This window comes from Neolamprologus multifasciatus, chromosome 9 (genome assembly GCF_963576455.1).
Source record: "Neolamprologus multifasciatus chromosome 9, fNeoMul1.2, whole genome shotgun sequence".
Lineage (NCBI taxonomy): Eukaryota > Metazoa > Chordata > Actinopteri > Cichliformes > Cichlidae > Neolamprologus > Neolamprologus multifasciatus.
In genome coordinates this window covers 16,928,341-16,954,368 of record NC_140447.1, presented here as the reverse complement: position 1 = coordinate 16,954,368, position 26,028 = coordinate 16,928,341, and the positions used below count along the sequence as shown (strand labels likewise).

General features: G+C 40.0%; 1 protein-coding gene across 1 annotated transcript in view; it reads left to right on the top strand.

The window, feature by feature from the left end:
- Window positions 1–26,028, top strand: part of kcnb2b (potassium voltage-gated channel subfamily B member 2b) — an 88,487-nt gene that overhangs the window by 51,430 nt on the left and 11,029 nt on the right. The window lies entirely within an intron of this gene.

Below are 26,028 nucleotides of genomic sequence, written 5' to 3'. Positions count from 1 at the left end.
TGGATCTTAAATTTTGTTAGGTTTTAACAAAATACTTTGTCAGTGTGTGCAGTTTGTAACTTCTTAAAGCCAGATAAGTCTCATGATTAAAAACTTTCCGCAGAGCCACTTCCAGATTTTTCACAGGTTGGCCAGGTGAATGAACTTTGCTGTATTTTTGGCAGAAAAATAACCAATCCAAGATAATTTTTTTTAATTTTATTTTTTACATTTTTTCGCTTGATGTAAAAATATCTTTTTTGACCTATTCTTTGGTCCACCAGCTGCACTCTTAAAAGAGATTGATAATTTTCTCCGTAACGGCATTTTCCATAATTTCTTTTTAAACACCTTATCCAGCTCTGCCGGCTATCACAGAACCAGCCGATACAGTCTTCTCCCATTTTACAGCGGCGCATTTGTGGGCAAGTTTATTACAGTTACATATTGTGGATATGGTAAAATTATGACATGTCTTTTAAATCACCGTGGCAGGTTTCATCTGCTATGATCTTATTAGCAAGGTTTACTGCTTTGCTTCTAGGATTCATGTTTCACATCACATTTTATGTTGCATATTGCATATTGTACTATGTTCAATCAATATTACACTGCAGAACAGAGGATACGGTGTCCTTCTTGTGGATTAAAGTAAAATGTAATATACATAGGAGATAAAGCTCAGTGGGCCAAGTGAAATTGAGGGCTACCACACCCTGAGAAATGAGCAACCACTCCAAGAGCCCATAAAGGAGATTGTCCCACTCAGCCCAAAAGACACATCGAAGCGGAGTTGGCATATTTTACTTCTGTTAAAATGAGAAGAGGTAAAAGTATGGAGGGAAGAAAAGCACCTAATCTTAAAGCCCAGCAGAGTAGATTGCTTCATAGTCACACATACCTTGCCATCAGCACAATATAGGAGGAAAAAGCAATAGAAAGTTGACTATATAAAGAAATATGACTGCCATAGCCAATATTCCTGATACTTGGTCATCCTTACAGGCTGTAATGTCCGTCTATGGCCACCAGTTCATAAAATACAATAGATTATGCTGCTAGGCTATGGTCACCTTATCCATCCTCTCATACTGTGGGATGTAGAAAATCATAACATTGGTCACCTCATTAAAGGAGAAGAGGAAGAGCAATCATGGTAAAAGAGACAGCATTAAAGCGCTACAAAATACTCACATGCTCACCCATGAACACCTACACACTCACAAGCACTCTAAGAGGTCATAAATGACTCCCATAGTATTAAATGTGAGTTATTTTAAGCAAGCGGTTAAACATATTGAAAGTAGTGGTGTTACCGCCGTGTCACATTTGGTCAGGCATATTTTACGCATATCAATTGGATGCTTTTCAACGAGTATATTATCATAAGCAGGGTGATCATCTCCTACCACGGCGTGGCGTTTTTCAAAGCATATAAAAAGAAAAGTTTTGTTAAAATGTTCTCGGGAATGACTTTTTTTTTTTTTACTTTTTTTCAGGAAAAGTATCATCTCTCTTGATTCAAAATGTGGAAAATTCAATACACCCACTTTGTCATTGTTCCTGGAATAGCTGTGGCAGTATTGATTATGGTACTCTTTGGTTTTTGGCAAGGAGTACCAGTTTCTTATTCTGGAGGACAGAGCACTTAGAAAGTGTTTCCCCAATATACCATCCTTCGGCCTTCATCATCGTTCCTGAAAAGGAGCCTGCAGTTTCATCATCATTTAGTTTGTTTCTATTAGAAATGGATATATATATCGTATTATTGAAATAATTTTAGCATCATTGTAAACATCTGTATGAGGACTACACCAATCGAGTGTCAGCTTGGTGTGAAAGCTGCAGATGATACACATTGAGGTCGTAGGTGATTGATGTATGTTAATGTGAACTTGTGGCTTCTTTGAGGGATGCAACATTATATGAGCCTGCTCCCCAGTTGTTCCACAGTTACTCTACAACTAATAAATAATTGAATGGCTTTGGGAAATGAAGATGGATGAAGGTTGAAGAAATGTCTATATTTCTCACCAACGTTAGGATAGATTAAAGTTTAATTAACCCCTCTGGGCAAATAGGGAAGCAGAAAACTTTGCAACTTTATTTTTGCTGAAGAAAATTGCTGCTGAGTAGAAAACTACTAAGAGGTTCGCCCAGCATGTGTCAGTGCATTTTAACCATGTTATCATGGAAAGGCAATATAATTTCTATTTGGACATCTTTGTTATCTTTAGCACACAGTAGCGTGTGTTATCACTTATTCTTTTAGTTAAAGAATTTCATGCTCATATTGTATAAAACAGTGATAGTAGCTTCCTTGCTGAGATTTCCAGGAAAACTACTGCTCAAAAAAGTAAATAAAATAATAAGGGAACACTACAACCACACATCAGATCTCAGATTTTCAATGACATTTTTAAGTTGGAAATATGTACATCCATTACATTGTTAATTTTGCATAGAACAGGCATAGAAACCTAAATCATCAACCTTACGAGGGCTTGATTCAAAATCACACCAAAAGTCAAACTGTATAAATGTACAAATACTTCTATTTCTATCTGTTTGTGTTTAATACGGTGATAGAGCAAGAAGCTGTTTAAGCATAGGTCAGAATAAAATCTGGAAATGGTTAAAATACACTTTATGCAGTTCTGGGTTCTGGGTAGAAGTTCTGGGTTACCAACACGTTACACTTACAGGAGCTGTGTGAAGCTCCCAGTGCACAGTTTATGTACTGATGTTAATGCTAGAGGACGTTTAGATCTCTGCAGATATTTGGAGACTTTTATACATTGTGAGCCTGAGCGACACCACTCTGTAACTTGTAACTGGTCCTAAGTGCTTCCACTTTGCAGTAATACCGCTTACAGTAGGTAAGAAATTTCACTTACTGATTTCTTCTGATGGTAGCATCCTATTACAATACCATGCTCAAGTTTATGAGCTCTTAAGAACAACCAATGTTTGTAAAGGCAGACTGCATGCTTTAATTTTATCCACCTGTGGCAACGGGACTGAAAACACCTGAATTCAGAGAGTGCTTTTGTCCGTACAGTGTAGCTGCTGTGGCTCTATCCAAAGTAGTGATTTCATAAAGTTGGTTATATTCAGTGTTAGGCAGGCTGCATTTCTCTCATTTGTGGCTTTTAACTAAGATAAGGCAACTAATCACTGGTTGATAGCCTTACTGTGTAAAGAGATTTGTCATCTCTGTAAAAGTCATCTCAAAAGTTTTCATATTTAAAGCTGAAAATCCCCAAATCTTAGAGTGAACCCCGATAGCGCAACAAAAGAATAGAAGACAATAGAGAGATGAGAATGAACAAACAAACAATTAACTTTCAAAACTACAGCAGTTGTTTTCTCAATTCAAAAGTGTTTATTTGGTGTCTTTAAAACAGAAATGCAACTTTTCTTCTATCCCATTTATTTTAAAAGTCGTGAAAACAAATTCAAATGAGCACTTAAAAAAACCTTGTAGAATTTAAACTTTTCCCCTATTTGATGTAGTATCTTTGTTCTACTTTCAATTATATGTCAGATTTAAATTTTTTACAAATTCTTTACATTTTACAAATTGTGTCATTTAAAAAAAGAGAGTTGTTCAATGTATAAAATCACTCCAAACTTCCTTTGGCAGCACAAGCGTTTTATCACACTGCAACAAAATGTTGTTTCTTGATGACCCTTCAGATTTGTCATCTCCCGAGGACGGATTATAAAGTGATGCACTTCCAAACTCCTGTCAGAGCACAGGGTCAAGGAGAGAGATACATTTCTCCTTCCTGTATTTTCTTTCATCTATGGGCTGCGTCCGTTACCAGATATTCAGCGATAAATGACACAGGGAGAATTATATGTCTATCTAAGATTCCTTTTTTCTCACTTCTCTGCTGCCTGACATTGAATGTATTTGTCTCACACACACAGACACGCACACACACACAGCAACAATTTGAGGGAGAAGTAGAAAAATCTTGTACCTCACAGTGTGGAAAAGGACTGGGATTGCTTTGCTGGTGTGATAAATACAAAATATATACTGTACATAAATATGCATAAGCCATATGGTTATTTAGAAATACAAGAATGGAAGCAAAAGTGTTCAGCCCTCCTGCAGTCGCAAGCTAATGATTCTGCTTTATGCTGTTTGTTGTGTGGACAAGCTGTTCAGCCCAGTCTGTGCACGACTGAAGGGCAGGAAGGCTGCTGTGCTGGGATTATGCTGGATGTTCAAAACCGTATGTGTACAATAAATTCCTTGTGCACAATGGCTCACTGCTGCTTGCAAAATCACTGCAGGCAAGTAAAAATATAATAATTTTTTAAAGGAAAAAATGAGTCCTAAAAATGGAAGGATATACAGACTTTTATTAAAGCTTTTTTTTTAGTTTTAGTTTTACTTGAACCTTCGTTATTCAGATTTTTGCCATTCTTATTTGGCTTCGGCTAAAAATAGGTAAATCTGCATTAAATGATCAGCCTTCTTGGTAATCATCTAACTTTTTATTATAATTGGCCTGTTGTTTACTGACATTTCTTATTGGGCTTGTGAAAATGCTCTGACGCACTTTACATGTGCACATAAATTGCATGCACAGAGAAACCCGGGAACACACAGTTATCTCTCCATCGATGATGGTGGATGCTGGAACCACGAGGCAGTAAAGTGAAGGTCACCTTGTTTTTGGCCCCTGCTGATAAGCTGTAATGTTGTCTTTTATGTGATGCCATGCTCTCCAAGGACCCTCTTACCACAGATGATCAATACTCTAAATCAGACAGTCACATTATGGCACTCTTGAGAATCTGTGTTTTTGTCTGGGTCTGTCCGTGTGTGGCCAGCGGGATTAAAATTTAGTGCAGGATGTAGTTTATTATATAAAAGAGCTTTTCTTTCATGTTAGTCAAGCTCTGTGAGTTTGTGTGTGTGTTTGCGTGTGCGCGTGTGTATGTACATTAAGTACATGTTTATACCTATCTTTAGTAATGCAATTATTTGCTCAGTCATTAGCTCGTGCAAACCATAGTCCTATCTAATTAAGGCATTCTAAGGTACCTAAGCTGGATTTGTCTCAGTTGACATTTCAAGACATTCAGTGCTGTTAATATGGTATGAAATTGGGGTTTTCAGGCAAAATGTCATTTTTATAAGCCGTAACATTTGACATTTTTTTAAATTGGTCTTCAGTTCATCAGCAAATTTCAGGTTTAAGCACTTTCAAGTTTAATGCTAAATGAATGACAATCAGTTGACTCGGAAACAAGCAAGCAACTTGACCTTTTATATGGAAAACAGGAGGTCGGGGGGGGTTTGGGGGAGTTATCATGTGTGCACATGCACAGGTTGGAAGAATCAAGTGCCCACAGCTTGTAATAGCTACCTTGAAGGTTCACCTTCAAAACTCCTGATTACGACTCGTACCTACTGCTTTCTCTCTCCTGATTTCCTCCACTCTCTTTATTCCCCTGTTCCCCAGTTTCTCCATCTACCTCTGCTGTAATTCATGCATGTCCTCAAAACCCATCACCTCGCTGTCTGGGAATATCACATCATCGAAAGCAGGAATTGCTCCTAGGAATTGTATTTTTCGGTCTCAGTAAATGTGTGTATGTCACATATCAGAGAATGGTGTCTTTTTGGGGGGCAACCCCAGTACCCCTTCTGTGTAACAGGATCAGTAATACTTCTGCATAAAATCTCATTAGCACATCAGCAAATGTGGAAACCTACATGAGGATTGATCATAACTTTATGTCCCTGTCGACTGATACTTTTTATTTAGCTCATTGTGTCCTCATCTCACACAGGCCTGTAATTTCTGCTGCCAGCTTGTTTTTATCTCCTCCATAAACGATAAGCGTAACTCACCACTCTCCTTGCAAAGCAGAAGAGGGCTTCCGAAACTGCAGCCGGATATGTTGCTATAAACAATCCTGTGACATTATTTCTGTCTTTCTTCATCTCAGCCTGAGAAGTGATACGTGGTAGCTGAGGGAGGCGGCGGGCGGGGAGGACTGCGTGAGAAAAGGTTGAGAGATTTTGAGCAGGATAGTTGTGAGTTTGTGTGTGTGTGTGTGTGTGTGTGTGTGCCGGGAAGGAGAGTCTCAGAGTGAGGCAAGCTAAATGAAGAGAAATCCAAATCTTTCAATTAATCTGCTTAGCTCCCCGGTGGGCAGATGTTGTGGAGAGACAGCAGCAGGGCCCAGGTCAGAGCAATAAATAGACAAGAGGAATAAAGAGTAAAAAAAACAGAAATGAGAACTTCATCGCAACAGACCTCTACGTAATCTTTTCTGCCCTTCCAGCCACCTTGTCTTGTCTGTTTCTTCCGTCTCCCAACCATCTGGTTTCAGGGGTTACAAATAACTTACCAGTGATGCGGCTACTGCTCAGAGTCTGTTTGGGGCTTATCCTTGACACCTTACAGTCAGCGTGCATCAGGAGATCAGCTTGTTGTTTAATCACATAAAGAGCTTGACAATAAGTCAATATAACATATTTTTTCATAACAATAGTTTTTAAGGTGCATTTTGGTTTAGATATATATGATAAGCTTATATTATATAGATATATGATGTCTATATAAGATATACAGGCTGAAAGTCTTCCTGTGTTAACCTTGTGGTTATTACAGTCGTAAATTTAAGTGTTGCATCCTGTGCTTTAGTTCATGCCAATCTAAGCCCAGACAATTTCATTTATAAAGCACTTTGAAAACACAGCCATTGACCTAAGTGCTGAACACTGAAATAATGTCTTATTTTCTATTAGTACTAGTTCAGGTTGCCTCAGTGTATCTGTTCCTCCCTCTGTCTCATCTTTCTGTGTTAATGTTTTTGTCCTCCAGTGTTCCCTTAGTCTGTGTTTATGTTTAATGTGAGTCTTCTTTGCTCCAAGTTCACCATGTGTTACAATGTGTTATGCCTTTATCACTTTGGTTATTTCCTGTTTTACTTTGAAGGTTTGTTTTATTTTTATCTCCTACATTAGCTTTGTGTTCTGTTTCCCCTTGATTGTCTTCGCCAGTGTTTCATTATCATCCTTCTTAATCAGTCCTCTGTGTATATATAAGGGCATTTTCATCTACTCTGGTCCAAATCAGTTCATTCATTTCACAGTAAGTTACTGACTTTGCACATCTGTAGTGCCTTGCTGCATCCCAGAATACAACTGATGCATAGCTAAGTTTTTTTAGCTCAAACTTGCAATGTTCACATGGTAGTAGGGTTGGATCGCATTCACGCCATAAACGAACCACTCTGGAATTCATTTGGAACCACACCGATACCAACTCCTCCAAAGGGTCTCGGTGCTGTTGCTTTTGTCCACATCTGAGTGCAGTTATTGTGTTCACACCTGCACAAATTAACCACACCGAGGGGGGAAAAACAGAGTTCGATTTAAATGGACTAAACACTCAATGTAATTTATAATTCCATATTGTCTGTAAAGTTCCCTGTGTCCATACCTGTGTTTTTCTTTTCCTTTTCTTGTTTTTCTTGTGTCTTTTTACTTCTGACAGTTTCAGCTTTTAACATTAACAGTGGTCCTTATCTTACTTCCACCAAGTGCTTTGATTTGCCTAAACATAAATGTTTAGTTTCGGGAACAGCTGGGGTGAAACAGATGAGTCCATGTTTAGCAGATGTTGAGTGTGAGCCATTTGTATAAATAAAAAAAAAGACAGAGAGAAAGAAAAAAAAGAGGTTTCTCTTGCAAATGTACTAAGGTCCAGTCAGATTGTATATACCATAATAGGAGATTTAATTCCCCCCATTTTCAATGTCTTCGCTTTTATATAATATGTATTCCATTTATAGTAGACACAACATTTTTTCAGCATCTGTTGCTGATAGCAGATAGATTAAAAACAGAGTGCACTCTGTGCTCTAACTTAAACTGGTTAACTTAACAGTACGTGCATTTGCTTTACCTTTCCCAACAAAAAGAGGCTTCTTCTCTTTTTATATGCTTAAGTGTTCAGCCTTCCAATTAAACACAAAGGAAGCACAGGCAAAGCAGCAGAGTCCATTTCCTCACCTAGCCAAGATTATCTCAGACTTTAATCAGTAAGAGGAAAAAATGTTGTAATGATAAATAGCTGATGATGAGTCATACTGTGTGTGTAAAAGAAGGAAGCTTCTATCCTTATTATATTCTGACATGAAGTGTAATTTAACAAACAGCAGAAGTCTCTTATATTTTGGGAACCCTGTTCTTCTTTGGCAGGGAGTCTTGCTGTAATATATAGCTCAATTTGCGTTCTTAAAAAATAGAGATTGTTCAGCAGCGCTTTAATCAACACTGGCATGCTGTCCACTATCTGATAAACAGGCTTACTTTATTTCTGGTTGACAGTCTTGACAGGGACATCAGATAGGGAGGCAAGGACAGGAGCCAGAGGTGGGTGGAATAAAGAGAAGCAAAGGGAATAGACAATCAAATCTAATATTCAGTGGGCTTATACAGTTTGAGCAACTGCCTGAATCCCCTGTTACTTACTTTGATGGGCCCCGTGAACTACAGTAATTGAGTTGCTTTAACCAATACGCTGAGCCCTGTTTTGAAGAATTCCATATTGGAGTTTATATTCTCACTTATGAATTACATTCATCTCCTAAACAACAAGGTGAATTGAGCTGCACCAACACTCTTGCTCTTTCTCTGAGCTCACAGGAGCTTATCTAATACCTCAGTCTACAATAAAGGATTTTAGTTCTTCAGTTATTAGCAATAAAATTCTGATAGGCATATATCTGCTGAGAGCATACCGTGTATGGATTATCTCCGTCTGAATATATTGGAGTAATACCCTGTTTGATAACATGCTTCTGTGAGACAGCCTAGGTGTTGCATTGGTATTCTGAGATCTAGTTCCTTGGCGAACAAACTCTACTGAGGGGTGAGGAGTATCTTAAGCAGAAAGAACTGGTAGCTCTTAAGAGAGATAGATTAATCCAGAATTTTTGTACCCATTGCAAATGGGTATGATTGATTTGGCTATTATATCCTACAGGAAATGAAATTATGTTTTCTGCCCCAGTCTGTAGGAAAATTCCTCCTTTTAGGGTTTCCATTAGTGTTGCGTGGTTTCAGCTAACCTTTGTGTTCTCATTTTGGATCATTTTATGGATTAGAGATTATCTCAGTGTACATAAATCTTTTCATCAAGGCTTTCTTTGCTGTGCCACAGTATAATCATAGATCAAGTAAATCAGCAATATTATTGCGTCATCCTGTGGATTCATTGTTATTTTTATTTCTTATTCGCTGTTCTGTGGTGCCTCTTTGGGGTCAATCATATTATGGTCGATAAGATTGTTGCGTTGCACATTTTTTTGTCAAATTTGAATGAAAGAATAGCTCTGTGTACTTTGGCACCACATACCTGTAAATACACTTTGTTTAGTTGAGCTGCTGTAGGTTTATGTTATATGAGAAAACTGGATTTTTTATCACAATACGAAAAGTCTGCAGCAGGGAAAAGGTTAAAGCTCATAAGGTTAACAGTCATTGCATTGGGTATTTTCTCAAGAGTTTCTTAGAATTTTGTTTTTTTTCCTGTTTTATTTTGAAAGTATTACCTGCCTTGTTTGCCTTCAGTTCCTTTGCTTCCTGTCTTTGTTTATTTTCCTGCGTTGTGATTACCTTCTATTGGTTTCACCTGGTCCTCGTTAGGCAGCTGCACCTTTTCTCCTATTCCCTCTGTCTTTGCTCTTTACCACTTTTCCTCATGTTGTTTCTTCTAAATTTTCTCCCTGCATGTTGCATGTTTCTTATAAAGTGCAGGTGCCATGCGTCTGTGTCATCTGTGATCATAACACAAACATCACAGTCAGGCTGATTTTTAGTAGACACAGTGTTTACATCATTCATTGTCTCTGTTGTAACGTGTTCACACTTTTTAGTTGGCATGAGATTAAAAGGTAAGACAAATCTGATGGAAATGAATAAAGCGTAATAGGTAAAAAGTCGGGGATCACCAAAGTTGATGAGGTTCATTCTTACTTGTATTTATAAAATTTCACAGCAATCCCTCCAGTAATTAAGCATTTTTGGACAAAACCATAAATGTGAGCCCTATGGTAGAGCTATCAGGGGAAATCTCCAGAGTGGATTAGTGTGTTACTTCACCTGAATACAATGACTACCTTTATAAAACTGTGTATGATAATCTTGTGGATGCTAATAGATTTCAGTGAATGAAAGAAAAATGTGACTTGCCGATGGAACAAAGAGACTTTCATGGTGCTCAAACTTTCTTGAGCACCATGAAAGTCAGCGTTGCATCCACTATTTCTTAAACTATTTCAGTATTCACCAAATAACCAACAAAAACACCAGGAGACCAACACTGGCACATTTACAGCCACACTTTTCTAGCTTGGATAGAAAATGCCAGGCACTTCCTCCAATTCTAGCTCTCCAGCCTACTTATTTGTCAGCCAACAGCAGATACATCTGGTCCCTCCACTCTGTGTGTTGCCATGTTGCGCTTGCTAGCACCACAGCTTGGAACCTTATTAGCACCAACAAATTTGTTCTTGACACTAATTACAGCTTCACAGTAAGCACTGCAATGGGCTAGACAAATGAAAGGCACCAATCTACCCATCACCGAGGCCTTTTTGTTCACACAAACAGTGACAGGTGTGGCGGAAGAGGGAGGAAAACAATGGATCCTCTTTTGCTGTTGGGTTAAAGGTGGTCTCTTAAAGAAAAGAAGAGGAGGAGTCTGGGATGGGTAACAGAAATAATAAGAGGATTTCTTTTTGTCTTCATTCAGGCCCGAGGGAAGTTAATAGAAGGTTTCCTCTGCCTTAATATCCCATGTTTCACAGAAGACTCGTCTATGTCTGTGTCTGTGTCGGAATCTGTCCTTTGCTGTTGTAGGTTCATCTTTCATCTCGTGTTTTCCATCTAACCGGATGCTATAACGCAAGGCAGAAGTAGCCGTCTGTGGATGTTCTTCATTGCTGCTGTGTGAGATAAGTCTTGGAGTTCCTGTTACAGGTTTCAGTTCCTGCCTGCATAGGTGCATCCCCTTGTGAAATAATCCTTTATGAAAAGCAGCAATGGCCTGTGACTATGCAAGTGTCTAAAAATGGAACAGTTCCCCCGATGTCAAGTTACTCTCAGCCCTCCAAACATCCACTGTGAAGGCTTATGGTGGCAAAATGTTGGCATCGGTAATGGACTCACTCACAGGACTTACTACTTTAGAGGAGTCAGGATGCAACTGATGATGTGGAAGGTGTGTAGGCGGCCCCACCAACGCTGCTGCAGATCAGTGGAGAGAAGCAGGAGAAACTGCCACACACTTGCACAAATACAGATTGTGCTCCTACACTCATCTATTGCTCTGAAGTGAAAGCAGTGGGGGACAGAGAGATGGGTGTATGTGGGTGTGGATATGTGTGTGTGTCTGGAGGAGTGTAGATTATCAAGGGGATACCAAAGATTGTGCTTGTTTTCTGGTCAGGGATCATAAGCCAGGGTGCATGATGCCTGGGGTGTTTTAGCAGCTGGGAGGACAGTAGCTCTTTCAGGGGGGCCGGCATGCTTGGACTAGCCTCTTATTTACAGCTGAAGGTGGCTTACTGTGACACAAGAGTTCTTATGATTTACTGTAGTTGACTTTGGTGTAGTTTGTTAAATGGGTTAGAATTCTCACAGACGAACCCAGCACTGACTTGAGTTGCAAAAACTATTTCAAAGCCAATTCATTAAACTTTTCTGTGAACAACAGCATCTGGCACATCTTTATAGTGCTGATAGCATAAATGCCAACCTTTGGGCAGTACAAGCAAGATAAAACAAACACTAAAAATTATTTGGAAAGGCTTTTTATCCTAGGTCCACAGGATGTACACACTGTGCTTGAAACTTGGCTTGACTGACAGTGAAACGGAGAAGCACCAAATATGGCATGGATGCAGCAAAGACTCTTGGGGAGATTCCTTGGTCCTCCCACATCTACTTCCATCTGAAGTATTTTGTGTCAATGTGCCTGACTCCCATCTCCTCCCAACCAACACACACACACACACACACACACACACACACACACACACACACACACACACACACACACACACACTGTGTCATTGTGAATGCATGCACATAGACAGGACAAGCAGAACAGTAAAATTAAGCTAATCTTTCACATCTACTGGAGAGCTCTTGTATATGCAGATTTTTTTTGGCCCTGTAGCTGAATTCTGAGGAATTTACAAAGGAAATTAATCTAAAAATGAAAGAGGAAAAAAGCTGTAATAAAGAAAGAAAGAAATTACTAGCCCCTAGTTTGAAAGTGTGTGTGAATGCAGCTCATTAGTCATGAAGGAGGCAGTGGTAAAGGATATTTTTACCCAGCTCCTCAGATAGTCAGACACGTGACCTTTCCTTTGTTCTTCCCTTCACTCTTATTACGTCCTTCTCTGATTCATTTTGTTGATGCTCTGTTTTTTCCACCCATTTCATTTTTATCACAAGAACATTCAAAGGTTACTTGTTTTTCATTCCACAGCTGCTATATTAGGTACACATGTTCTGCTGCTTTTTAATACAAGATCTAACATGGTCAACATGATCTGCTGAAGTTCAAACTGAGAATCAAAATGTGGCAAGAAAGGTGATTAAAGTGACTTTGAATGTGGCGTGGTTATTGGTGCCAGACGAGCTGATCTGGGTATTTCAGAAACTTCTATTTACTATTTTTGCACATGACTATCTCTGGGGTTTACAGAGAATGATCTGAAAAGGAGTTCTCTGTGAAAATGATTTGCTAATGTCGGATGAAAACAGCCAGACTTTTTTGAGCTGATAGGAAGACAAGGGTAACTCAAATAACTGCTTGTTACAACCAAGTTATGCAGAAGAGCATCTTTGAAAGCAGAACATAAGGAACTTTGAAACAGAAGACCACAGCAGTTTCCACTCCTGAGAGCTAAGCACAAGAAGTTGAGGCTACAGTTCACGTGGGTTCACCAAAGTTGGACAATAGAAAATGATTTGAAAAAGATTGCCTGGTCTGATGAGTCTAGGTTTCTGCTGGAATGGTACGATCGGAATTCGATGTAAACAAAATCAAATATGGATCGATCCTGCTTGGTATCAACCGCTCAGGCTGATGATGATGGCGTAATTGCGTGGGGGATATTATCTTGGCACACTCTGAACCACTCATTACCAAATGGAGCATTGTTTAAATACAACTGCTGATTATTGCATTGCGTCTCCTCGTGTATCCCCTTAGGTATGTGGTGGAACAAAGTACTAAGGCAACCTGGTATTAGAAAGGTGTACCTAATAAAGTGTCTAATAAGTGTATTTCATTCATAGATGAGTGTACTCTTGCTTATAAACACCCACCCAATAACTGAATAAGTAAAATGCAAATATTCCCATATATTCCTTTTTAAGCATTTCACTGTTGCAGTTTTTTCTGTGGAAATTTTATGGCCAGTTTCCCCCCAAAACACTCACCTGATCCATCCTCTACAGCCTCGCTTTTGGGACCCATGAAAAGTCTTTGAACATTTACACTCCTTTAAATAGCATACCTGCCCAAAGTGCTGACCCAGAACAGGCAGCTCCAAATAAAGATAAAGTAAGTGGAGGGCATTTGTATCAATTCTTTACAGACAAATCAGCATTAGGTGTCGGCAGATCCATTAAGATCAAAGCAATGGCACACTTGGGAAACAAAGAGAGAAAGTTACAGATTAATTATTAAGAGAGATTGATTCAGCAAGAAATGCCTCGCCGGGCCGTGTCATGTATTGTGGTCATTTGTCTCTAATGGTCAGTGTGTGAGCCTCGAAAGGTCCACAGGGGTTAACCCTTTAATTCTATAAGCCTCATTATGTGCAAGAGGGGGGTTAAAAAATAAGTTTAACTAATTAAATGAATACAACAGATTAAATTAATGTTTAAGCATATTTGGTGTCCATACAAATAACATTTGTGTATAATTGCTCCCACGTGTGGTATGTAGGTATTCAAGAGCATAAAATATGACAGCACTCTTTGCCCTAAAGGCATACACATGTTCTGTGTGTTCCCAAAACAGCCTCAAACGTCATCGCACAGACATAAGAGAAAAATATTGTTTGTTTATCCAGCAGCCCACAGTGAAGCCGCACGCTCCAGCACAACGCAGCATATGAGTGGGTGCCGCTTGCTATCATCAATATCTGCCTGCTTTGTGGTTATAAACTTGACTGTGGCACACAGAATCATATGGGAGTTTGCTTGTCGGGCATGATTACTCCTAATCCTCCAACAGATGGCTTCAGCAACTTGTCTCTTTTCTCTCCCTGAACAGAGACATTAGAGAAAACAAAGACCGCGTCACACTGCGCTGATTCTCCATCCAGTCATTCACTCACAAGTGACGATGTGTTAGATGGGTGCAAGACACCGCTCTCAGGATTTGTGCTGAAATAAGGAGATAAATTGAGAGGAAAGAAAGGAGGAGAAGAGCCAGAGGCAATGAAGGCAAATATCAATATTAATAGGGGTGGGCATTACGTGACAACCAAAGCATGGCTGTAATAAGCTTATTACAGTTGCGTTGGTGGAATTAAAACAGATCAGACCGAGTTGGATCAAGTCTGCTCCAGATGACGCCAGTTGGTCAGGAAAGTAAATTGTAGTGTGTGTGTGGTGTCGAGTGATTCTCATTGTACACTCTCTGATGCTGCAGATTGTTCTTAGGATTATTTTTAGAAGTGCAACAAGGACTCTCGACATTGTCAAAGCAGGGGTGGTATGTCACCGTGGCGCTGTATATAAATGATAGCTGTAGCCACCTGTTATTCGAAGAAGCCACACCTTGATCATGCATAACTTTTAAGCAGAGTTTAAGTTGCTTCCTACATGGGTGTCACAAAGTCCTGTTTAGAGACAGTTGTTTGTATGTAGCTGTAAACGTAGATGTCCAAAAGTTAGGTCTTTTCAGCAAGTCTGTGGGGATTGACACCCTCAACTGGTGACTCTAAGAAGTTTTTGATCCCTTTTATTTTCTGCTTTCATAATTGCCACTTGATGTTACGCAGGGTTTTGCAAAGGCTCCCAATAACCACATCGTTATCTAACCATAGGATTTCAATTTCCACCATATTGAAACATAAATTTGCAAAGCAAGGTCACAGATTCCTGCAAGACTTCAAAGGCTCATCTAAGCTGTAGTGCTGTCTCTGCATGTTACTGGGTATTTACTTAGCGTGTGATTCTTTCTGACAATAGACACTGAAAAAATATGGATCTGGAGGTCTTAATTTTATCTGCGATTTCCACAGTTCCACAGCAGAAACACTAAAGCGTGGGGCGGGCAGTGTTGTTTTCTCATCATGCAAAATGAGATGGAGAAAGTGAGGGGATAGTCGGAGGGGAATGCAGTCATGGAAAGCAATGTAATCTAGGTGCCAAGGTTAAAGCCACTGATGTTCACGTGGCAACTGGTCTGAGACCACCGGTGACATCAGAGTGTGGCCTGCTGTCCCCAAGCCTAATTTAGCCACAACTGCTGGCAGCCACAATAGCCACTGTTCCTGTTTGTCAAGCAGAAACTACTGATGCCAGCGATGACATCATCATTCAGATGCACCGGAAAGCTTTTAAACCCAAGGCAATGCACACACACGTTACACAAAGACCAGCAGACAGCGGTTCAGGAATATCGTCTTTATGTGCTGCAAGCGGAGACAATATTTGTGGCACACTGGTGTCGCGCCAAAGTCCAGCTAGTGTTTTTATCCTTAAAAAGGAAGACTACGTAGAAGCAAAAGGAGAAAAGGGAGAAGAATTAAACTCGCTTTGTTGAGGACAAAGAAATCTGACTCGCTGCACCACTAATCCCTTTGGTCCATCCGAGCGCTCATACCTCTCAATCCATTATTACAAACATACCTCCCAGTTTATGCAAGCTCATTTCCCTGCAAAGCCCTCCCCATTAATTCTGATGAAAATTTCAAACAGGCTTTTCAAAGTAAAAGCCCCACAGTGGGAGGCCGTGTGACCTGAATTAATGAAAGAGAATCAATATGTGACATTGATTGTGGGATTTTCTGAGAGCACAGGGTACCTCAGCAGTCCGTTTTAGTGCCATAAATTTCGAAGCACGAGGCCGAATGTTGATGGGAGGTCAACACGGAAAGTTAGAGGCTTCTAATGCTCCTCATTACATTGTCTGCTAATGGGCCAGTCACTAAGAGCTGCATCATTTACCGCAGGTTTCTTCCTGTCAGTCACATTTATACCCTAACAGAACAGCAGCAAACATTTCTCTTCCCACTTGACAGTGATGATACTGTGCATTTAACTCTACATGATCATCCTGTTAAAATTATACAGTATTGTCAGATCCTATAAGAAGTGTCCTGTAATTGTATTTGTTGCACTATAATGTGTTGCTATGCTAGTTTCCCTAATAGTATGTAAAGGTATTCGACCTTGAAAGCCAGGAGCGGCGATTAACACTTGTTATATTCTACATTAGCCTAGTCATCTTTCTATGTGTGTGTGCAAGAGAGCCTGCATTTCCTAAGTCTTGCCCCAAGCATATCAATCGTGTTAAGCAGTGTTGTGGAGAGTGGTTATGTTTGTTTGCTCAGCGAAGAATCACTTTGCCTGGTGTTAGCTCGACGTGCATCACTAGCAGGGTGAGACAGAGGGGACTTATGTTCTTGTACCCTTGCTTAAATTATGTAGAGGAAGAGCTCCCCTGCCGTTTGGGGAAAGTTAACTGTAATAAATTGTTTACCTGCTGCCACACAGCAGAGTCAACATAGCAGAACAAGGGAAAGGGATCAGTGACACCATAAGAGATACAGCCAATTATTTTGACCTCGACTTCCTCCAGCATAGGCAGCTGGAGCAGGCATCACAGTGGGAAGTGTTGTTCAAATGTTTTCTTACTCAGTTTTGCAGAGCTGGGGCAAATAAGTAGGAAATAAAAGTTCAAAAAGCAGGGCAATTTCTGAAAGCCTGCAAACTCTTAATAATAATTCTCTAACTTTTTCACATGCTCAGTAAGAACTAAAATCTAAAGTTATGAATTATAAATGCAGGTTTGCTAAACTTGACCATTAAAGCTTTCATGAGAGCACAAAGATTTCTGTTGTCAACTCTGGTCTTACAACACTGTGATTCGGCTTTTGTAGAATACAGCCTATCCATTTGTTTTCCAAGTTACATCAAGAAAACCGTAAATAAACCAAACAAAGACATCGTTCTTTGATGACATCTGCAAAATCAGACTTCTTACACACAGAGATTTACTCTTTAGCTTCTTTTCCACTGGGCTTTTATTAGAGGGAATAACTTAACTCTGGTGTTTGAGAAGGAAAGACCCTTACATCAAAGAAAGAAAAATGGGAAGATTAGGTCATCGGAGAACATCTCTGTTTTATAACCTTTATGTAACCATAGATGAAATACGCCTGGCTCCTTCTTAATCAAGATATAATTTGCCGGTTTTATTGTGTTTTCTCCTTGTGCTACATGGGAATTATTAGGCTTTTAAAAATGTAGCCTGTGACCGTGTTTGCTTTTTATTACTCTGTAATAACAGTGATTAATGGACACTTAGAACCTTTGCAGCTACAACTAAATATATTAGCAACTCCAGACATTCATAGATAGATAGATAGATAGATAGATAGATAGATAGATAGATAGATAGATAGATAGATAAGTTCACAGGTTAGCTGTGTTAGAAGTAGCCTGAACAGAGCTCATTTCTTGTGAGTACATTGTGTCTTTTCTGCCTAACTTTGTCTTGTCTCCTTTCTCTTAAAGACAAACAGTACTGTGGAGCCAATGTTATTAATTAAGGAAATAAATTCATGATCTTTCAGCGTGTGCACAATTTTAATAGGATTATATACAAGTCAAGGTTTAATTGTTTATTCGCTCTTTACAGAATTTTGGTATGAGCACAATATAACATTTATTCTTCCTCTTTGTCACGCCAGCATCATTATCACCCTCTTACTTGTTTCATTTTGTCTTGCTTGGGTAAATCCTTATTCTGTATTCTGCTGTGGCTAAACAAGAGCATGCTTGTCACATAAAATTTAGCAAGGGTGCAGTAATAAACGTTTTCTATTCATCATTACAGATTTATACCCAAAATTACTCTATTTAAGAATTTGTAGGCCTACATTTGAAAATAGTAAATACGCCTGTCAATTTTTTTTTTGAAAGGCCAGGGAGTCATATTTGAATTCATGTGTTTGATGAATCCTATTTTCAATCATATGAGATCCTATAAATGTGAGAAAGTAGCAACTCTTCAGGTAATGAGGTGCAACCTGCCTGTATTATGGTATAATGTTTTTGGTTTCTTTTATTATTTTAAACATTTCAGAATTTCAATATTTTAGCGAGCAGTAACACATCGCTGCTCCGCTCTGCTCAGTTTAAAGATTTTTAAAGTGTTACAGCACTTAAGCCGGTTTGTTATTATGCTGCATGTATTATACTGTGAACGTCGAATTATGTTTGCACTATTAATACTGACAGCACTCTTCTAAACAGGGAGTTCAAAGGTCACCTTCATCCGCAGAGCTTGTGCTTTGCACATTCAGCGTGGCAAATTCTTGCCAGCGTGCTGGTTAAAAATGGCTCTTCCGCTTGAAGTGCAGCATTTCTTCTGTCTAAACCGTTTCATGGCCCACATGTAGATTTTTTTATGTGTTTGGATTCGTGCATCCACAAGCCTCCTGGGGGCTGTTAACAATATTATCGTCTTCAAGTTTTTGCCTTTAATTTTTGCCTCTTCCTGCGTCTCCTCGTGTATCGTCAACCCTCTAATTCTCTCGTCTCTCATTGTAATCCCACACACTGGGCTGTAAAAACTGTGCTGTGGTGCAGTTAACCTATGTACTGTAAAGGTACCATCAAAAAATTCAGGATTCACTGTCTGTGTGGTCGTGCAACACCAGAAATTCCCCTTTTTGTGCCTCCTCATCCTCCCGCAGGGGCTTGCAGTTTGGGTTTTTGAATCTGTATGAGCATTAACATCATTCTCTCTGTGTATGATTCAGAATAATTGTAATAGGATTTAAAGTCTATCTTTGGTAAGGATCTAAAGAGGCTGTAACCAGTTACCTTTTCCCCCATGTGAGGAATGATAGAAAAACAATCTGGTAGGCATCCAGCTTCTTTTGGCTGTGGGACTATTGTGGAAGCTTATCGTCTTACCGATTTGATAATCCCATACCTGTTCCAATGCAGCTGTGGCGATCAACTGATTTGACTGGACCATAAGCTGGATGGTCACACTGACTCATTTCATGCAAAAATGTACTTCTGTACAAGCGACCTACACAGAATACACACAAAACTCTACACAGAAAAAGCGCTACTTCGAAAGTTAAGTAAATGGACTCGTTCTTATATAGCACTTTTCTTCCTGCTTTATGCAGCACACCTCACCAATCCTTAAGTGCTTTCTGTCTAACATTCAGACTCTGACATGAGGTTATGTGGGGTTATTAACTTGCCCAAGGATATTTGGCATGCAGACTGGATAAGCCAGGGCTCGAACCACCAACCTTACAATTAGTAGATGACTTGCTCTACCTCCTGAGCTAAAAGCAATTATTAGTTATACCACTGCAGGCAAGATGTTAAGTGTTTATGGTTTTCAGATGAGGCATCCTATCCAAAGGATTAAAAATGCTTTTCTAATCCAAAAAAAGTTTGATTTGTGCCTGATGTTTACGCTATATTTGGTAGTAATTAGCTTGATAAAAACATCACACACCAGATTTTACTGTGAACATGTTGACAACTCAAAGCAGTACACTGTCTAAGTATATCCTCACAACTCAGATGGCTGTAAACTTTTATCTGTGCTAATAAATACAACATAAAATGTAATTAATTTATTCTAGCTTGGGACTTTTTGGATAACATCTGTTAAAAATCTGCTCTTTCTCTCTCCTGCACTTTCATTGTTTCACTGCTCGCATTCATCTGTGTGCGCCTGCATTTGTGTGTGTGTGTGTGTGTGTGTGTGTGTGTGTGTGTGTGTGTGTGTGTGTGTATGTGTGTGTGTGCGCGCGAGTGTGTCCTCATTTGGATTAATTAAAGGAAATCTCCCGTGAAGAGCGGGGGCGTCCCAATCTGGCTTTTCTCAAGGACAAGCAACTTATCAATAATACCCAGGCCTCCACCCCAACCTACGCTACCACCCACTCAGATGTACACACACTCATTCTAACGCCATGGAAACAGTCACCCAGTGCCGCTCCCAAGCCTGGCGATCATCACTCTCATTTGCTGTGGAACAAAGGCTGGTAAACGTCTGACTGCTATTACAGCTCCCTTATCAGTGCCCCCTGCTTGTCTCAGCCATGAAGCAGCACTGAGCTCAATTGCTCAGTCATTCATACCACTTTTTTTTTCAATATCACATTTCTATTGTGGTCTGTTGGCTGTTCTTTTGTTGCTGACAACCACTGACTATGATCCAGTATGAGTCATTACCAAAGCAAACATCATGGGAAACTGCAAGGGAGAGAGCAGCATGTGTTGCTCTTCGTAAAAGGGGTTGCCCCGGCTTAGATAATTGCAGAAATCGCTCTAAGGTGTGTATTTGTGTACTCATATGTGCAGATGTAGGTTTGAGTTATAGACTTTCATTTGCAAAGCAAGACATCAAAGCACAAAATCTCCACTAATATTTCCATTATTTTCTTTTAAAAACAGCTACATTACACACATGAGAACCACAGATCCCATTCACAAGTTTCTATGGTTACAGAGACAAGCGTCAATATGTTATTGACACCATGGTTGCTAAGCTTCTCTATTTCCCCAGAAGCAGACAGCAAAGTCAAGGTGTTATGTGGTGACTGGGCCAAACTGAAATTACAGTATAAACCAGAACTTTGGTGAAAAGATCAACTAGGGCAGCAAAGCAGCGAAGATAAGTCAATGCAGAAGTTCATATAGTCACATAAGGCTGCCTCTGTCTTTAAATTTGGTGCATGGGAGTTAAGAGTAACAAGTAGATGCCAACTAGCCCAGTGGCTCCATACTAGGTGTCACCTCTGCAGATTCAACCTTTACTGTGATGTTGGTGCCCTCTGGAGCACTTTTTATGAAATCATCTGACAAATAATATCACCTGCTGCATGCTTAATTGTAAAAAACAAAGGCATGCCAGGGTTTTAATTATTAGAATTTTAGTGATATTTATGTGTTACTTTCACACGTATCTGTGTCTGTATGCGGTCAACAATCTGTCGTCTGATCTAAGGATGATCTCTTTGTGCTCCAGAAATGTTGTGCCTCCCAGTTTAGAGGTCAGACAGATGGCCTCACACCTGACTCTAAAATACTTTTGTATACAGAGAAGTCATGGTGAACTAGGTGTCCAGGTGTTTTGCAGTCACGAGGTGTTGTTGTGGCAGGAAAACCCAAAGCAAAGCCCAAATCACCACCTTTCCACCTCCTTTACAGTTGGCAGGACGTGTTTGTGCCGATATGCCGTGTTTGGTTTTCATCAAACATGGAGCTGTGCATTATGGCCAAGCATCTCCACTTTGGTCTCATTTGTCTTGAGGACATTGTTCCAAGTCAAGTCAAAGTTTATTTATATAGCACATTTAAAAGACTAGTGTACATCAAAGTGCTTCACAATAAAACCACAGTGCGAGCAGAACAAATAGTACAATTATACTTAAAATTGCATTTACATGGTGTAGTGCAGGCCGAATGAAAGTCAAACTAATTTGTTTCAAAAGTTAAACAAGTGTGTTTTGAAACGGGATTTGAACGATTGAATTGATTCCGAAGTACGAATTTCAACTGGGAGATTATTCCAGAGTCTAGGGGCAGTGATGGCAAATGCACGGTCACCTCTGGTTTTTAAACGAGACCCTGGTTGCATTAGGAGCAGTTGGCTGGAGGATCTTCGTGCTCTCTTTGGGTTGCACGGATAGAGGAGATCAGTTAAGTAGCTAGGGGCCAGGTTATTTAGAATTTTAAAAGTTCAAGAAGTCTTTTGATTTGTTCAGATGCAAACCTAATCCATGTTCTTTTTAGAGGCTTTCTCCTTGCAACCCTTCCAAACAAGCCATACTTGTTTAGTCTTTTTCTAATGTCATAAATTTTAACATTTAAGATGCTAACTGAGGCCTGTAGAGTCTGAGATGTAGCTCTTTGGTCTTTTTTTGTTCTTTGGCATTTCAGAGTTTGACCTTGAAGTGAATTTGCTGGGATGGTCACTCCGGGTGCCGTAAAGGTTTTCCACTTGTGATTAATCATCTTCACTTTAGAATGATGGACTTAAAACGGTTTTGGAAATATCCATATAACCCTTCCCACATGCAATGCTGCAGACCAGCAAACTGCCATAACGTCTGCTTTTGTAGAGGTCCTGATGATCAGATGATCAGTTAATTAAGTGCATCTCATTATGAGCACCTGGCTGCTACTTACCCTCTTAATTTTCTATGGAAGCTGTAATGGTGTACTTAGTTTGTCACATACAGTTTCAGCATTTTGGCTTCAGTTTTGTCAAATATATAGTGATACAGTGTAATATGCCACGTGTTGCTATTGTTCCTCATTTTAACACCTGCTAAGGACCAGATGATTTTATATTAAGAGCTGATATATAAAACAAGTATTCTGTAATTTCATCAAATTTCAAGCTTTTTTAAATTAGTTTTTATTGGCTTTGGCGTTTGTTGCTCTTGCTGTCTGTTGTTTGAGTTTTTATTTACATATTCACTTACTTGGCTGCTCTTGTGACTGTCTTGTTTCCCCGTGTCAGCCTCACTCATGAATAAATTCATGCAAACATCATCAGGGTGCATCTCATTAGAAAGAAAACCCATGTTGTCAGTTGACTTGTGGTAAACAGAATTTGGTTTATATTTATTGCAGACTCCCAGCAGAAAGATAGAAAAAGACATTCCAAAAAATGAGGCAAAAATATAGGCTGTGTGCTGAGGCTCGCCTCCAGAATTGTTGGGGTTTTTTTGTGTGTATGTGTGGTATATAAGTTAAGAATATTTCAGTGCTGAAGACAAATGTGAATGCACTGGCCTGTCTTTGCAGGTGAAGCTGTGAAACAATAAGTCAATAAGGTAGAGCTAAGCAGTGTAGTTTTGCAGTGTCAGCATATAACTTGAAAGAGACTTTGCGAGAGCAACAAATGCAATTGGCATAAAGTGCAGATCTGAAGCCAGTAGACACATACTAGTCCACATTTTGAAATGATGGTGTTTAGGTGGATGCTGATGTTGTGGGGAATATAAAAGAAGGGGAGTGCCACTTAGGGCTCAGCATTGTGCTTTCTTCTTTCTTCCTCCTTACACTTGATTGGGATTAGCTGGCTCCTCGGTGACCGCTAGTCTTTCTGCAGTCCCAACTGAAAGACAGACACAAAGTGTGTGAAGGATGGAGAGGATAGCTATGGATTATCACAACTCGCTCTTTTGGCATTAAAATTAAGCTTGAAACTTTCTAACCCAACTCCAATGAACCTCCTTGCAGCAAAAAAGACAAAGCTGCAAACATTTTCTCCTCCTTAATTCAGCTCATGATGGTGAAGAATCTCTCTCTTATGGGCAGAGTCACTCTTGAGTTGACTAAAACAACAGCAAATGACCAGTGGACTGGTAATCCCAGGTGTCAGGGTTCTTTCCAGTTTGAAATATCCTAAAAATGTCCTTAAAGCACCTCCACTTTAAACAAAAAGTTTCCCCCAAACTGCTAATGTTATCTATATATATATTGTTGGCATTCACCATAGCATTTGTACAGACTGTCAGAATTTTTGGCTTTGAATTACAATGCGCCAAGTAACCTCTCCTTACCCTGAGATCTGTCTCTGTCAACTTGCTGCTCAAAGGGCTTCTGCAGAGCGCTCAGAATGGTAAAGAGGCTCAGCATCACAGAAAAAACTATGTTTAAGTCACAAAGCTGCTTTCTACTCGACTTGCGTTAGTAGTGCTCGGAGATATCTCCATGGTTACACAGTTTGACTCAGACAGCAGGGTGACGCGTAGTCATTGAGGATAACAGACAGAGGTACGAGAGGGAGAAGGAGGAGGGGGAGAGAAAGGGAGGGATTTTCTTTTTAACCCTCTCAGGCTCAAATTTTACTTTTTGTTGCTAATGCACAACCAAGTCCTGCAGTGGTACTTCTGAGTAAAAAAAACCTCATAAAATATGTGTTTTTATGTATAGTTTTTAACTGTTGCAAATCTGCAACGCCTGCCTTGAGAGGGTTAATAAGAGGGCGTTGTCTCTAAACCATAAGAGCTGGCTCAGTGTGACACTGTGCGTCTTTTTAAGAGAGGTGGCGGCGTTGGCCAGTGTGCACATGCGTGTGGGAGGTGTGTGGAAGAGTGAGTTTTTGCTGCGAGGTTTTCCCAGTCTTATCTGTGAAGGAGAAGCACCCGGAGAGGTGACAGGAGAGAAAGCACCACACGCGCACACACTTATGCATCTTCTCCACCGCCGCCCCGCCTTTCCCTCCTCCCGCAGCCTCCACACTCAGATGGATGATGTTATCAGGAGACTCGGGGGGAGAGGAAGATGGGAGCTTGTAAGAGATCCTTCCGTGTTGTTATCTGCATATATACAGGCAAGCTCCCCTGCAAGTTATTTGCAGCACTCAGCGCATCATGAATATTAACTGTTACACGGTCCAAGTGTTTGTTTCTGCTTCCTCCCTCTGGTCTATACCTCGAGGAAGTGTTGATTATGGTGCCTTGCCCTGTGTGATTAACACACTGATCACTACACAGGCACAGGGGCTAGCACACTTAGCGGTAATTATACTTAGCCCTGCTGACTGCTCTCTCCAGCCTTGGCTCTGTAACCCCCTGAAGAGACAGAGCGGAGGGAAAGCAGGACACATGGCTGAAAATGATTAAAAACGTAAGAAAGTCATCTGTTGTTGTTGTTGTTTTTTTCTTTAAAGAAAGAAAAACCGTCATATGCTCCTACAGATAAGATGAAAATTATGACGTATAAAGTAAATGTGTGTATTTGTGTTGTGGTAGGTACTGGCTTTATCTGTGGACTGCCTTCTGCTCTCTTCTGTCGGGGGGAGGATGTCAGAGGCACAGAGGTTAATAATGCTGTCATGCCATAAGGGCCTAAGGCTTGTTCATCGTAGAAATGCACACACACAGAAAACTGCCATAGCAGCAACAAAGTAATGATAACAGGAGACAAAAGGCATAAAAACATGCAGACTTTCAGCTCTGCCTGTCTCGTAGCTCATGGCAAGTTCTTACATATTTTACAAGTAGTGGAATTAATTTTATAGGATATTTCTCCTGATAGAAGTAGTATATTTTGTTTATTACTGCAGGTTTTAAAATTGTGAGGATTTGGCATAATTTTATAAGTTGATTCTGCTATATTTGTAATTTCCACTGTGTAATAGGAAATACAACTTTATGTCAGCCTCACAGTCAGTACAGCCTGCACTTTGCCCGCCTTCTCTCTCTCGCTCTCTCTCTCTTTCGCTCTCTGTCTCTTTTTCTTCCTGACATTTGTCTTGTGAAAGTCATGGGCCATGTTTGGCTGCAAAGTGGCTAAGAGGGCAGCAGTGTTGGACTGATTACAGAGGAAGGACAGAGAGAGCCAGGCGAAAAGTGCAAGAAAGATTGGTGTGATTTTGAATTTTGCCAGAACTGAGAAAGCTGAAAGTGTTGATCTCTCTAAGACATTGACCTGAAACTCAGTTTGTTCTTTACGTTAAAGTCTTTGTGGTGCTTTCTGCATGTCTTTCCTCGCTGCCCTTCCTGGGAGGCCCGGTCTCTGCGGGAAACACTTTTGCAGCAACTATTAATTTGCCAAACTGCTGAGTCGACGACCAAAATAGCACCACGCTATGGGACATCTTTTTTTAATGGACTCGTGAAGCATTGTTCAAGTGCAATCATATCTCTCCTAACGACTGTACTGGACGTAGAGATCAGATAACTTAGGTAGATGACTGTGTTACAGGATGGAATATGTGTTAGGGATCTATTTCAGTCAGCCGATAGCGC